This window comes from Triticum dicoccoides, chromosome 1B (assembly GCF_002162155.2).
Source record: "Triticum dicoccoides isolate Atlit2015 ecotype Zavitan chromosome 1B, WEW_v2.0, whole genome shotgun sequence".
In the NCBI taxonomy this organism is placed as follows: domain Eukaryota; kingdom Viridiplantae; phylum Streptophyta; class Magnoliopsida; order Poales; family Poaceae; genus Triticum; species Triticum dicoccoides.
Genome location: NC_041381.1, coordinates 362,908,457 through 362,922,716, shown reverse-complemented (window position 1 = coordinate 362,922,716; position 14,260 = coordinate 362,908,457).

Sequence of the window (14,260 nt, the reverse complement as noted above, 5' to 3'; positions counted from 1 at the left end):
CCTTCGGTGGGGCTCCTAGGTCAGGCATGTGACCCTACCCTAGGTTTATATCCTCATCACTAGCCCCCGAATGGATTGAGGACCGAGTGGAAAAGAAGTTCGCAGCGGACTTCGCTTCAACCTTTGTGCTTCGTGAGTACTTGCGTTGAACTGAAGGTTTGCGTCTGAACTTTAGCTTCGTTTTAGTTGCCTCGATCGATCCTAAAGTTGTCGAGTGGATTAATGACATCATCTGTCGATCGTTGTCTTCTGTTGCGAGATCTCCGGCGTGATTGGTTATTGCGTATCCTGGATTCAGCGGGATTAGAAATTTCAGGGAAGCGCGCGGGACAGAGGGTGCCGTGGTAATCGGGATGGATAAGCAGGGATGCCTCGATCCCCGCGCCACCTTTTTTTCCACGTATCGGGCGCGCGACTGTAGCAGCAATTTGACAAGATCGCCCGGGCCCGTGTGTCAGCCACTCGGAAGTGGGCCTTTAAAAGGCGGAGAGGCCGAGGCATTGTGCCGTGCGCTCCCAGTCTCCCCCTTTCTCCTCCGCTGATCCTCCGTGTGCAGCTCCTCCGCTCTCGGTGCCGTTGTCGGTGTCAAAACCGGCAGATCTCGGGTAGGGGGTCCCGATCTGTGCGTCTTAGGCTGATGGTAACAGGAAGCAAGGGACACAATGTTTACCCAAGTTTGGGTCCTCTACCCGAGATCTGCCGGTTTTGACACCGACACTGGTGCTTTCATTGAGAGTTCCTCTGTGTCGTTGCTTCTAGGTTCGATGGCGTGTTCAATCACCAACAACACGGTCCAGGGCGAGACTTTTCTCCCCAGACAGATCTTTGTGTTCGGCGGCTTTGCACTGCGGGCCAATTCGCTTGGTCAGCTGGAGCAGATCGACAGCTACGCCCCTGGCCACCAGATCAGGTTCGGAAACTTGAACTATACGGCGGATATTCTCAAAGACTTGATCTTCAACGGATTCGGGCCTGTGCCAGGAGCGCCGGACAGTCACGACGAGCACGGCCTAGACCTGCTGTCGGACGATGCTTGGGACATCATCCCTGAAGTAGCCCCGAATCTAAATCCGGAACAGGTTGCGTCGCCCAAGGCCGGTGGGGTAGACCCCGCCCTGCAGGCCGCATACTCATCGGCGGTGGAGCCGGACACAGGTCTCACCTCTGTGGAGGCCTGTAACCCCGGCCCCCCGGACTCGTATCCGGTTGTTGGTTCCGGTCCGCATACCCTCGAGCCAGCCAAGTCAAGTTGGGCTTCGGTAATGGAGTTTACCGCTGCGGACATCTTTCAGCACTCACTCTTTGGAGACATGCTGAACTCATTAAAGTCTCTCTCTTTGTCAAGAGGCTCTGGGCCGAACTATGTCTGGCTTGAGTGGGAAGCAGGCGGCGAATGAATTCACTGCCCACCCACCACCCACTTCATTGCCACGGTCGATGATTTAACCGACGTGCTTGACTTCGACTTCGAAGACATCGACGGTATGGACGACGATGCAGGAGACACAGAGGAGCCACCGCCCACAGGGCGGTGGACAGCTACCTCTTCATACGATATATATATGGTGGACACTCCAAAAGAAACAAATGGCGATGAGGCAATGGAGGATAACCCCTCCAAGAAGAAAGCAAAACATGGGCGTCGCCAGCGCCGCTCCAAGCCCCGCCAAGGAAATACCGGCATCGAAGACGAAAACAATCCGGGCGGTGCCGAACATGAATACAACCCGGATCAGCCCGCCTTCGAGCAGGCCGAGCAGGAGGATGGGCAGGATAGCCCAGATGAACAGGCGACAGACGGGTATCCGGAGGAGGACAACTACATGCCCCCCTCCGAAGACGAGATTAGCCTCAGCGACGACGAGTTCGGCGTGCCTGAGGACCCTGTGGAGCAGGAGCGCTTCAAGCACCGGCGTATTGCCACTGCGAGGAGCCTGAAAAAGAAGCAGCAGCATCTTCAAGCTGATCAAGATCTGCTCACAGACAGATGGACGGAAGTCCTGGCAGCCGAGGAATATGGACTCGAGCGCCACACGGCTGACCGGCCGCCCCGAGGTCGGGATAAAATGACATATCAGCCCGAATACCAGCCTGCACCCCCGCGCCAGTTTACTATGGCCTGGGGCAATACTCAGGACCTGTGTGATAGATTGGATAGCACCACAGGACAACCAAGATCGATATACGGATCACGGGGGCGCACTGCAGCACATGACGATGACCGTCATACCAGATACACTAACAGTAAATCCGGCCGGCCCGAACACAACCAGCCCGATTTGGCCGGACTGTGTCGTGACATAGCCCGGCACAGAGGCACCACACACCCCCTCTGCTTCACTTATGAAGTGATGGATCATGAATTACCAGAAGGGTTCAAAACCGTAAACATCAAATCATACGATGGCACAACAGACCCCGCGGTATGGTTTGAAGACTTCCTTCTCGACATCCACATGGCCCACGGAGATGATCTACATGCCATCAAGTATCTTCCCCTTAAGCTCAAAGGACCCGCCCAGCACTGGCTTAAGAGCCTGCCAGCAAATTCCATTGGCAGTTGGGAAAACCTGGAAGACGCATTCCTTGACAACTTCCAAGGCACATATGTGCGACCTCCGGACGCCGATGACTTGAGCCACATCACTCAACAGCCCGGAGAATCAGCCAGGAAATTCTGGACCCGGTTCCTAACTAAAAAGAACCAAATAGTTGACTGTCCGGACGCCGAAGCCCTGGCGGCCTTCAAGCATAATATCCGCGACGAGTGGCTCGCCCAACACCTCGGCCAGGAGAAACCCAAGTCCATGGCAGCTCTCACGACACTAATGACCCGCTTTTGTGCGGGCGAGGACAGCTGGTTAGCTCGCAGCAGCACTACGCCACATTCTGGCACGTCAGATGTCCGTGACAATAATGGAAAGCTACGGCGCAACAGACACAAGCGATGGAACAACAACGACAACACTGAAGACACGACAGTCAATGCCGGATTCAGCGGACCTAAATCCGGTCAGCGGAAGAAGCCATTCAAAAGAAACAATCAGGGACCGTCCAGTCTAGACCATATACTGGAGCGCTCGTGCCAAATTCATGGCACCCCGGACAAGCTAGCCAACCACACCAATAGAGACTGCTGGGTATTTAAACAGGCCGGCAAAATAAACGCTGAAAACAAGGACAAGGGGCTGCACAACGACGATGACGAGGAGCCCCGGCGTCCGAACATGGGGGGACAGAAGAAATTCCCCCCCCCCCCCAGGTGAAAACGGTTAACATGATCTACGCCACTCACATCCCCAAGAGGGAACGGAAGCGAGCACTATGGGACGTCTACGCGATGGAGCCAGTCGCCCCCAAATTCAACCCATGGTGAGCTTGTCCGATCACCTTTGATCGTAGGGATCATCCTACTAGCATCCGTCACGGCGGCTCGGCCACATTGGTCTTAGACCCAATCATCGACAGATTCCACCTCATGCGAGTCCTTATGGACGGCGGCAGCAGGCTGAACCTGCTTTACCAGGACACAGTGCGCAAAATGGGTATCGATCCTTCAAGGATCAAGCCCACTAAAACCACCTTTAAAGGTGTAATTCCTGGAGTAGAGGCCCGTTGTACGGGCTCTATAACATTGGAAGTGGTCTTCGGATCTCTGGACAACTTCTGAAGCGAGGAGTTAATCTTCGATATCGTCCCTTTCTATAGTGGTTACCACGCACTGCTCGGGAGAACCGCATTCGCTAGATTCAATGCGGCACCACACTATGCATACCTCAAGCTCAAGATGCCAGGCCCATGCGGGGTCATAACAGTCAATGGGAACATGGACCACTCTCTCCGTACAGAGGAGCATACTGCAGCCCTCGCGGCAGAAGTACAATGCGGCCTCCTCCGGCAAACCACCAATCCGGCAACGACAACCTCTTGCACTGTCAAGCGAGTTCGGAGCACCCCGCAACAGGACCACCAGGTACGCCAAGAGCACGACTAGTAGTCCGGCCTCCGCTCAAAGCCCATCAAAGAAGCATTCGTGCCACGTGTACACAATTACGCACTTAAAATACCATGGGCACATGTGGAGGCACAGCAGTGGCTCAGTCAACAGTGCGGTATCACCGCCACATACCTTCGTAACCTTTCCTTTCACCTTTCAGGACATTGCTTTAGTGCAGCCTCTCCAGAAGAGCCGGATTGTCGGACTTACATAGGAGAGAAAACCAAGGAGGCAACAGGCTTTGCGCACAGAAGGAAATACCCAGGTGGAATCTATTTACGATCGTTATACCTGCTTTATCTATCAGTACGTAGACTGCCCCTGGATAGGGTATGTCAAATAATCCTATTTATCTCCGCTTAATGCATTCATTGTAAACATACACTTAAACGTATTATTCATCAATGGGAGATCATATATAGCGTCAGCTTATTATTCTAATTTTAGAATTTTTTCTTACAAATGTCTATTTGATATTGCATCCGTACACCTTGGTACGTTCAGTTTGCCAGGGGCTTCTTACCCGCCGCTATCTTTTTGGCCTCCTGGATTTCCTGTTGTGCCTTCTCGGCTTCGGCCTTGGCGTCTTTTATACTTGCAAGGGCCTTCGCAAGCTCGGCCTCTTTCGCCTTAAGCTCATGCTCCACGGACTCGAACTTTTTGCCGAGCTCCTGGAGCTCTTGTTGTACCTCGCCCACTAGGGCATCTTGCTTCTCATGCTCCTTGCGTTCCAAGGCCGCCTTGTGTTCGGCCTCGGACAATGCTTTTTTCAGAGACACCACTTCGGTGGTGGCCTCTGTTACCAAATCACGACGCTTCGTTGTTAGAATAACCAATTTTATCTATCCTTCATTATATGAGAGAGGGGAATCATTCACCTTTGCTCTCTTCGAGCTGCCTCCTCGTGAGGTCGAGCTCTCCCTGTGCCTGCTCTAAGTCCTGTTTTAGGCCGGCGACCTCGGCCGTACGGACAGCAGCGGCAAGCAGCATAGCCTATTTATTCACATTCAAACTTCTTGTTAGACTCCTGCGGATTATAATTGACCCTCCGTTTGGTCTTTCTTTTCGACCACCAAACAGAGTATCAGGGGCTACTACCTATAGGGTGGTAATTTCACACATTTTTATTACTTACCTCAAAGCCTGTTAGGAGGCTGGTACAAGCTTCGGTTAGTCCGCTTTTGGCGGACAAAACCTTCTGAATCACCGCACTCATAAGAGTACGGTGGTCTTCATCCATGGAAGCGCCCCGAAGCGCTTCCAGCAGACAATCCGGCGCCTCGGGCATAGCGGAATTCCTCGGCACACACGGCTCACCCTCCTTAACGAGGTGCTGTCCGCCTGAGTCCGGAACCACGGGAGGTCCTGGAATAGTGTTCGGCTGACAGTCCGGCTTACTGCGGCTCTCATCAACACGATCCGCGGGGATCTTGAACCCCGCGTGTCCGACGTTTGGAATGTCGCCTTGGGGCGCCTCCAGATCCACCTCCCCCCGCTCTGGGAGCCTTTGGGACAACACCTCTGTGTCATCCGCAGGCTGAGGAGTAGTGGCTGTCGGATGTGAGTGCATTGCCGAATCACTCAAGGACCCGTCCGAAGACGACACCTTGGAATGGACCCTAGACGGACTGCATACAAGTTCGGCGTTATAACAAAACTATGAAGCAAAATTATGATGGAGTGCGGATACTTACGATCGCACTAGGGGCTTCTTCCTGGGCAGCCACCCCTCCTCGCTATCGGCGGCGGTGGCGGAGTAGTCCGGAAGGGACGCCTTTCCCTTCTTGGACGTCCCAGCCTCCCCCTCCGCGGTGGCCTTCCTTTTTTTCTCCCCCCAATATGGGGAGGTGGAGTTTCTTCTTGTTTCCCCCCGCCTCCGCAGGAGGAATCTGCCTCATCGTCATCGGACGACGAGGGTATGACGGCCTTGCATCGGGGGCCTCTCCTGGCCCCCTGGTCCGCCCTCTCAGGCCCCTCGTCCTTTTAGGATGGGGCAGCCTCCTCTTCTTCTTCCCCTTCGCGGGAGGAGTGTGCCTCGTCGTCTTCGGACGAGGCTTCTGGCGCAACCTTACGTCGGAGACCCTTTCGAATCCCCGGGGCCTTCTTATTGGCCTTCTTCTCCGGCCCCTTGTAGGGTGCCGGGACCAGCATCTCCGTCAGGAGAGCATTAGCTGGGCTTTCTGGCAGCGGAGCCGGATAGTCAACCTGCTCCGCTTTCTCCACATAATCCTGAACAAATATGCATAATTACTTAAGGCTCCCCCATGAATATATTGGGAAGAACCGAATCTGGTGGCAGCCTGAGAACTCACCTGACTAGGAGGGCGTGCGGCGTGGAGCCCACGGTCCTCGTATATGGGAGGAGGTACTTCGGAGGCCTTGAACAACGCCTACCACGCGTTTTTGTGCTTCATGCCGTAGAGCCTCTGAAGCGTCTGTTGTTCGGCCGAGACGAACTCCCAGAGATTGAATGCCCGCCTTTGGCACGGTAGAATCCGGCGAACAAGCATGACCTAGATCACGTTGACAAGCTTGATGTTCTTGTCCTTCATGCCCTTGATGCAGTTTTGGAGTCCGGTCAGCTCTGTAGATTCGCCCCAGGACAGGCCTTTCTATTCCCAGGAGGTGAGCCGCATGGGGGTTCCGGATCGGAACTCGAGGGCCGCCGCCCAGTTGGTGTCGTGTGGCTCGGTGATGTAGAACCACCCCGACTGCCACCCCTTCACGGTTTCCGCAAAGGAGCCGTCAAGCTAGGTGACGTTAGGCATCTTGCCCACCATGGCTCCTCCGCACTCCGCTTGCTGGCCGCTCACGATCTTCGGCTTCACGTAGAAGATTTGGAGCCACAAGCCGAAATGAGGCTTGATGCGGAGGAAGGCCTGGCATACGACGATGAACGCCGAGATGTTGAGGATGAAGTTCGGGGCTAGATCATGGAAATCTAGCCTGTAGTAGAACATGAGCCCGTGGACGAAGGGGTGAAGTGGAAACCCCAGTCCACGGATGAAGTGGGCGAGAAACACGACCCTCTCGTGGGGTCCTGGAGTTGGAATGACCTGCCCGTCGTCTGGTAGCCGGTGCGCTATGTCTGCGGCCAAGTATCCAGCCGCCCGAAGATTCGTGATATTCTTCTCCTTCACGGTGGAAGCCACCCACTTACCCCCTGTTCCGGACATGTTTAACTTTGCGGAGAAGACTTGGACTAGGGCGCTGGAGCTCGAGGGGGCAAGAGTGGGCAAAGGAGGAAGAAGGCATGGGTAAAAATGGGGGACTCTTATCCCTTTATAGAGGCGACGGAGGCGGTGCACCTACCCACTTGCCCGTTGGGAATCACTTACTTCCCAAGCGCCACGATTGATGGCACGGTGGGATTACCCATACCCGTATTGATGAGAATCCCGTGATAAGGGGACACGATCTTTGCTTTGACAAGACGTGTCAAGGAAACCGCCTCGCAATACGCGATGTGGCTGGTTGTGGAAAAATGGTTCGAATAATGACCTGACCGTAATGACATATCACGCCGTCTAAGAAGTTGTCAGCTGGAGTATCATTCTCTCTATGGTGGTATGTGAAGATCATTTTGCAGATCCGGACACGGTCTACGCATTCGATAATTACCTTTGAGTATTCGGAGAAGGAACCCGCCTTGCAATACCGAAGACAAGACTGCGTGATGGACTCATCGTCTTTGAAGCCTGGTTCAGGGGCTACTGAGGGAGTAGGGGGGATCCGGACAGCCGGACTATATACATCATCCAGACTACTGAAGCATGAAGATACAAGACACAAGACTCCGGACCGTGTCCGGATGGGACTCTCCTTTGCGTGGGAGACAAGCTTGGCGATCCGAATATTATATTTCCTTCCTTGTAACTGAATCCATGTAAACCCTAGCCCTCTCCGGTGTCTATATAAACCGGAGAGGATGGTCCTTAGAAGGCCGATCACAATCACAATCATACCATCATAGGCTAGCTCTTAGGGTCTAGCCTCTATGATCTCATGGTAGATCTACTCTTGTACTACTCATATCTTCAATATTAATCAAGCAGGAAGTAGGGTTTTACCTCCATCGAGAGGGCCCGAACCTGGGTAAACATTGTGTCCCTTGCTTCCAGTTACCATCAGCCTAAGACGCACAGATCGGGACCCCCTACCCGAGATCCGCCGGTTTTGACACCGATAGCCGTCGCTCCGCCGCAATGGTGAAGGACAAGACGGCGGCACTGGAATGCATGAAGAAGGCGACGGGGCGGCGAAGGGTAAGAAGACCCAGCATAGGTCGTCATCGCGGTCGGCGCTGCCGACGGGATGGATCCAGGGTGACTAGATCCGATCCACAATCCGGCAAGAAAACCTGGACGAGCTGGCCGAGCTCGGGTTGGTCACCGACGGCTCTGTGAGGTTGTCGGAGGGGAGACGGAGCCGCAGCCGCGACCGGGTGAGTGTGTCCTGCTCGCCACCCACGTCGACCGTGGTTTTTCGCTTCCTCTGCACCCTTTTTCTGGGGTTTTTTGAACTTCTTAGGAGCCCAACTTCATCACTTTTCTCCCAACACCATCATCTATCTCGCGGCATTCATGTCCATGTGTGAAAATTTCCTTGGCTGTCAACCGCACTGGGTCTCTTCAAACACATCTTCACTGTCCGTTCCTAGTCGGCCAAGAAGGCCAACTCGGGTGATGAGAAAACACATGTTATTCAAATGTGTGGTGGTTTGGGGATCCAGAAGAGGAAGAGGAGCTCCTTTCTATCCATGACCCTTCCCGAGTCGATCATGGACTGGCAGTCGACCTGGTTCTACTGCCGGGACGTCCCTACCCCAGGTCAGTCGATTGGGCTTCCCTCTTTCTCCTTTGATCGCGTTCAAACTCCTTCCTCGCTGAAAGAGACTGCTGCGGAGAGGATGGAGACGGACATGCTGGTCGAGAGGGTGGTCCAGCTGATCAATCAGGGCGTGCTACGTCTTGAGCTAGCATTGGTTTTCCCCGAAGAGGAGAGGGTGATGCAGCAAGTGTAGTGTAAGTATTTCCCTCAGTTTTTGAGAACCAAGGTATCAATCCAGTAGGAGGCTCCTCAAAAGTCCCACGCGCCTACACAAACAAACTGAGAACTCGCAACCAACACAATAAAGGGGTTGTCAATCCCTTCACGGCCACTTGCAGAAGTGAGATCTAATAGAGATAGTATGATAAGATAAATATATTTTTGGTATTTTATAATATAGATGCAAAAAGTAAAGATGCAAATAAAAGTAGATTGAAAGCAAATATGATAAGAGATAGACCCGGGGGCCATAGGTTTCACTAGAGGCTTCTCTCGAGAGCATAAGTATTACGGTGGGTGAACAAATTACTGTCGAGCAATTGATAGAAAAGCGCATAGTTATGAGATTATTGAGGCATGATCATGTATATAGGCATCACGTCCATAACAAGTAGACCGACTCCTGCCTGGATCTACTACTGTTACTCCACACATCGACCGCTATCCAGCATGCATCTAGAGTATTAAGTTCATAAGAACAGAGCAACACATTAAGCAAGATGACATGATGTAGAAGGATAAACTCATGCAATATGATATAAACCCCATCTTGTTATCCTCGATGGAAACAATACAATACATGTCTTGCAACCCTTTCTGTCACTGGGTAAGAACACCGCAAGATTGAACCCAAAGCTAAGCACTTCTCCCATGGCAAGAAAGATCAATCTAGTAGGCCAAACCAAACCGATAATTCGAAGAGACTTGCAAAGATAACTCAATCATACATAAAAGAATTCAGAGAAGATTCAATTAATATCCATAGATAAATCTGATCATAAACCCACAATTCATCGGATCTCGACAAACATACCGCAAAAAGAGATTACATCGAATAGATCTTCACAAGAGAGGGGGAGAACATTGTATTGAGATCCAAAAAGAGAGAAGAAGCCATCTAGCTAATAACTATGGACCCGTAGGTCTGTGGTAAACTACTCACAACTCATAGGAGGGGCAAGGATGTTGATGTAGAGGCCCTCCATGGTTGATTCCCCCTCCGGTAGAGTGCTGGCGAAGGCTCCAAGATGGGATCTCACGGATACAGAATGTTACGATGGTGGAAATTGTGTTTCGTGGTGCCCCTGGATGTTTTCGGGGTACGTAGGTATATATAGGGGGAAGAAGTACGTCGGTGGCCGCCCGAGGGGCACACGAGACAGGGGGGCGCGCCCTACAGGGGGGGGGGCGCCCTCCTATCTTGTGGAGGCTCTGGTTGTTTCTTGACATGCACTCCAAGCTCTCCGGATCTTGTTCGTTCCAAAAATCACGCTCCCGAAGGTTTCATTCCGTTTGGACTCCGTTTGATATTCCTTTTCTTCGAAATACTGAAATAGGCAAAAAAACAGCAATATGGGCTGGGCCTCCGGTTAGTAGGTTAGTCCCAAAAATGATATAAATGTATAAAATAAAGCCCATAAACATCCAAAACAGATAATATAATAGCATGGAACAATCAAAAATTATAGATACGTTGGAGACGTATCAGGGCGTAATCGGGATGGACCTACTGGAGGTGTTTCTCAGTCGGCGCATCCAGCCTCTTCAGGCTCGGGACCATCCGATGTGGATGTACTCTGGTGCCAACGACACCGCTCGGGTTCATCCGGAGGAAGCCTCGGCCAAGACGGTGGTTGGATGGCTGAAGAGCATCACGGGCAACAAGGACAACCCCAGGGGAGCCAGGAGGGTCGCTCCCTTCAGTGACAGCAATCCACCCGACAAGGTTCGAACTTCTGCCTCCGACTGATTTCTTGTGTATCTTGTATCTGTCTCTGGCACCACTGGAATTCACTCGACTTCTTGTTTTGTAGGTTTATACCAAGATGTACTCCATGCCCAACGGCAAGCAGACCCGGGAGCAGGACCAGGAAGGGGAGGACAGCACAGACGAGAGTGGCGAGTATAAATCGTCAGACGGTGATGACAAGGAGGAGAGCAACGAAGCCGCCGACGACGAGGAGGTCGACTCGCTGCCAAGCTTGGAGCGCCGATCCAAACAGCATCACGATCCAGCAGGTGAGCGGGGCAAGGCCGTGGCTTCCAGTACCAAAACGCAGAAGCGGGCTCGGACATCGACTCCTGAGCCGACTGAAAAGATGGCTAAGCAGCCTAAGTCTGCACCCCCAAAGGCTCGAAAGACTCTACCAAGGATTAAGATGGATGTTCTAGTCGCCTATGGGTGAGAATTTTATCTCTCTGCGTTCCTTTCTTCCGATTGGCATTTCTGTTGGTTACCGAGTGGATCTTGTATCTTTCTAGCCCAACATCTACTGTGACTGACATGGATATTGACAAGGCCCCAGGAGACGAGGAAACCGATGACACGGCCACCTCCCGAGCGGGTGAGTCTGCTTGATTAAGGCTTGTTCTTTCGATTGGGTTTATCAGTCGGCTGAATTTCTGATGATTTTTCCTTTTAGCTGCAGCACCATGAGACATTGTCGTGCTTCCTGACGATGAAGAAGAAGAAGCTCCCTTGAGGGAGAGGAGTAGGAAAGGCAAGGGCTCGAGTGGGAGAGTGCCTGAGGTTCAAGCCCCTCAGTCGATTCCGGTGCTTGAGATGGCGGTCGAGCGGTCTGGAGATCCGGCTCGGACCAGCGTCACATTCGCCGACCCGCTGACGACTGATTGCCCATCAGGGTTGACTGCTCCAACTCCTGCTGCCCTAGTGCAACTCCATGCGTCTGACCTAGTGGGTGCTTCGGCTGCCCTGCCGCCCTCACTCTTTGCCGTGTACCAAACTCCGGACGACGCGCCGAGTGCTGCCAGGGAGGCTCTTCGTCAAGTGAATCTTGTTATGGAACAAGTGAAGGTGGTGCACGAGGCCAGTTAGGTAGCCTATAATTCCAGCACCACTCTGCAGACCAACGTCAAGGTCAGTTAACTCCCGACTGAACTTTTGAATCACAAAAAACTGCCGATGTTGCTTTGCTGCCCATATGTGCATCTACTATCATGGGTCTGTTTCGCATCCGATCACCCACTGGGTTGTGCTTGCCTTAGAGTTCAATATGACTTCTGCTCCACTCGACTGTCACTGAGTCGAGTGTTGATCCGAACCAGTGGGGGCACGCTAAGTGCACCCACTGGGTGTAGTCCCCGAGACCACGGCCAACTGCTGGCAGTCGACTGTGGTATGAGAATCTACTGCCCTTTTTGACTCAAGCTGAGCAGACCATGCAGAGTGTTGATCTGAACCAGTGGGGGCATGCTAAGTGCACCCACTGGGCGTAGTCCCCGAGACTACTGTTAAATGTTTGATTCGGTAGTAGTCTTAGAGTAACTTTCACTGTAATTGTCTTTTTGTCGACTGATATATCTCTCTTGCTCGCTGCAGAAGTCTTGTGATCTTGGGGCTCAACTTTTCGAGCTGAACAAAGAACAGATCAGCCTCAACCTTGATCTTGAGCTGGCAAAGAAGAACCTCAAGACTGCTCAGGAAGAAACAACCATCATGGGAGGTAACTAATCGACACTTGTCCACCTTGTGGCTCGCGCCTTTTAGTGTTTTTCTTTTCAGTCTCTTTTAACCGAGTGACTTCACACGAACAGATGTGCGTAGTGAAAACCGTGAGCTTCAAGCTCGTCTGAAAAGTGTTGCTTCTTTAGAGAAAATGAAAAAAGCTCTGGAGAAGAAGGATATGGACCTTGCTGCGGCTCAGAAGGAGGCACGAGACAAGACGGTGCTTGCAGACAAGAAGCTGGCTTCGGTCAGCAAGTTGGAAGAGGAGAACTAGAAGTTGAAGACTGCCATCTCTGACGCCAATCGGGAGGTTGAGCAGCTGAAGAAAGACAAGGACAACTTGACCAACGAAGTCGGAAGCCTCAGAGCCAAAACGGGCGAGCTGGAGTCCTATCTGGGACAACTTGCTGCAAAACTGGTCCTGAAACTTGAAGGTATCGTTGCTCGACTGACTGGTTGCCGCCGATTGGAATGTCTTGTTATACTGTCGACTCACTATTTTCTCTGATTTTTTAGAATTTTGCCAGAACTTTGAGGCTGAAACTAGGCGGGTTGAGACGAGTCTCGACCCCATCCATTATCATGTCAAAGATGATGTAGCGATGATCTTGCTGCGGTTGGAATCGCGTATGGACAGTGTGGTTGCTTATCTGGCTCATCTGAAGGCAGCGACGACTCGGGTAGATGCTGAACTCTGGCCTCAGGTGGAGCTTTCACAAGATCTCGAGTCACTGATGACTCGACTAAATCAGATCCCTAGAAGAGTGCAGGAATGGAAGAAATCAGCCGCTCGTTGTGGCGCTGATGTTACCCTATCATTGGTCCGAGTGCACTACAAAGACGCTAGAGAAGAGAAGCTGGCGGCCCTCAAGGTTGCGAACACCAAGAAGCACACTTTCCAGTCCTTCATGGACACCTTCCTTGAGACTGCCACTCGCATTGCAGACATCATTGACCTAGACAGTTTCTGTGATCCGGCTAGCCCCTCTCTGGACGAGTGACCGAGAAAACATTATGCTCCACATTTATTTGCCTCGGAATGCCGAGTGATCATGTAACTGTTAAAACTCTTTCGGGCCTGATGCCCGAGTACTCTTTCCTGCTGCGGCTCTGAACTTTTGCTAGGTTTATTCGAACTTGAATTTCTTTGAATATCGTGGCTTTTGCTCCACTTCTTATATTGTTTCCGATTGTCCCTCGGCTCCGAGTGGATTTGGTATTCTCACCTTCCATCGAATGAAGGTACATTGTATTTGTGACGGAGCATAGTCGCGGTGTTCAGTCGACACCTTGTCGTCTCCGCGGGTAGAGAAGGAACATTGTATTTCTGGCGTAGCTCAGAGGTGACCTCGTCATCCTTATGGATAGGGATGGAACGCACGTTGTATTTGTGGTGGTAAAGTCACTGAGTGGGAGGATTACTCTTCACTCGGAAATGTTTTTAATTTAGGCGATTATGGGGTCGCAGCTAAGCCCTGAGTGGGAGGATTGCTCTCCACTCGGAAATATTTTTAACTTAGGCGACTACGGGGTCGCAGCTAAGCCTCCGAGTGGAAGGATTGCTCTCCACTCCAAAATGTTTTTTAACTTAGGCGATTACGGGGTCACGGCTAAGTCCTCGAGTGGGAGGATTGCTCTCCACTCGGAAACGTTTTTTAACTTAGGCGACTACGGGGTCGCAGCTAAGCCCTCGAGTGGGAGGATTACTCTCCACTCGGAAATGTTTTTTAACATAGGCGATTACGGGG